A 2,166-nucleotide genomic window follows, 5' to 3' on the forward strand; every position below is an offset into this window, starting at 1 on the left:
GTGTGTGTGTGTGTGTGTGTGTGTGTGTGTGTGTGTGTGTGTGTGTGTGTGTGTGTGTGTGTGTGTGTGTGTGTGTGTGTGCGCGCGCGTGCTGGAATGCGCTCCCATCTGAGACGATGCATCCCACCTGCTGCACTACTCTCTCTCTCTCTCTCTCTCTCTCTCTCTCTCTCTCTCTGAGTTTCACATTGACATTTCAACTGTAAACCAACTCTTTATAGTGAAGTTATATGAAGCCTGTATCGCCACGCATAACAATTCATGTTCATTCTCACTCAGCTGTAGTGTTATAGTGTAGTAGATATACTTTCGTATCTATAATAGATATGATAGATATGCAAATGTAAAAATTGATTAAAAAAATACATATATGATGATAGCCTTGATCCAAGTCTACAAGAACCATCGGACACAACTACTATCATTATTCAATGTAAGGGTCGCATCGCATTAGAACCATATAAATAAACAGATCTGAGGCTAAATCACTTCACCAACAATGATATAGTTATCAGATTTATCACAGTAAAGAGCGTTACTTTAGTTAAAAAAAAAGTCCTCAATTGATTTGATCCTGTTAAAATCCTAGAGCGTTACAAATGCAACCATTCCTTCCTTCTGTGCTGTCAGCGTAACAACCAGGAGAAAGTCCGTTTATGATCATTATACAGCCTATATAGTTATCATACGTTCATTATTGAATGAGAAGATATATGTACCTGTACAAGTGTTGTAGTTGTAGGGCTGCCTCCAGGTTCAAGGTGGTGTTTCTCCTCCTTTTGGAAACTTTTAGAGAAAACCTCTGGAACGGCTTTAAAATGATGCAGGAAAAAGTTTGTAGAAACTTTCACTGAGGAGCGTTTCTTCTTGTTTCAGTCAGAGAGAGAGTGAATGAACATGATCCAGTCCTCTGTCTGTCTGTCTGTGCGCTGCTTCCACGCAGAGAGACGTGCGGTAAGGAGAAGTTACGTGCGCGCATGTAGTGGTGTGTGTGTGAAGTGGTTTGAGTGTGTGTGTGTGGGACGCCCCCCAAAAAACTGATGTACTGCGGTCACACTAACAGGACAGCCTCTTTTATTCTCACCCCAAAGTCATGCTCCCTCCCACTGCATACAGACCAGCCCACATATTAATACATACAGACCAGCCCACATATTAATACATACAGACCAGCCCACATAATACACACAGGCCAGCCCACATATTAATATATACAGGCCAGGCCACATGTTAATACATATACAGTCAGCCCACATGTTAATGCATACAGGCCAGCCCACATGTTAATACATACAGGCCAGCTGAGCTCACATGTTAATGCATACAGCCAGCCCACATGTTAATAAATACAGGCCAACGCACATGTTAATATACAGGCCAGCCCACATATTAATACATATACAGCCAGCCCACATATTAATACAGCCAGGCCATATAATAATACCTACAGCCAGCCCACATATTAATACACACAGCCAGCCCACATATTAATACATACAGCCAGCCCACATACATACAGGCCAGCCCACATATTAATACATACAGCCAGCCCACATATTAATACATACAGGCCAGCCCACATATTCATACATAAAGGCTAGCCCAAATATTAAAACATATATAGCCAGCCCACGTATCACTGACGTAAAAAAAAACATTTATTTCCGATTACCAATACCGCAAAAAACATAATGTTTAAAAAAAAATAAAAAATGATTGGCTTAGGAATGCAACAACAACATATCCATGAATTCAAGTATCCATTGGGTGAGCAGGCCTAATCGATAGAAAAAAAGTAATTTTTTGGGCGAACTATCCATTTAAGTAAAGTCTTCAAATAATTACACATTAATACAAATGTCCTACAATATTTGCCTCTGAGATGTAATGGAGTGGGGGCTATGAAGTATTGAAAAATGGCCATACTAAATTAACCACTTAAAGCCCATTCAGCATCTGTATTTTGGGGGAAGCTTTTGCAGAACATAGCAGATCGTCAACCATATGGGTTTAAGTGGTTAAAGTACCTCCGAATTGTAGTACAGTAGGCCTTTGAGTGAAAGTACTTAGTTACTTAGTACTTAGCACCTTCACAGCACACAACAATCCTATCAGATCTCCAAACATCTAGGAGGTGAGCTGCTATCTAGACTAGAGACACGATGA

General features: G+C 40.5%; 1 protein-coding gene across 1 annotated transcript in view; it reads right to left on the reverse strand.

Moving 5' to 3' along the window:
• The window catches only part of LOC311035738 (protein odd-skipped-related 1-like), a 14,282-nt gene extending 13,276 nt beyond the window's left edge, over positions 1-1,006 (reverse strand). The window contains exon 1 of the mRNA XM_084044142.1: positions 720-1,006. The gene's annotated coding sequence lies outside the window, so the exon portion shown is untranslated. The remainder of the gene's footprint in view (positions 1-719) is intronic.
• Positions 1,007-2,166: the final 1,160 nt, after the last annotated feature.

The sequence above is a fragment of the Gymnoscopelus microlampas genome (assembly GCF_963454915.1).
Source record: "Gymnoscopelus microlampas genome assembly, chromosome: 20".
Classification (NCBI taxonomy): Eukaryota; Metazoa; Chordata; class Actinopteri; order Myctophiformes; family Myctophidae; genus Gymnoscopelus; species Gymnoscopelus microlampas.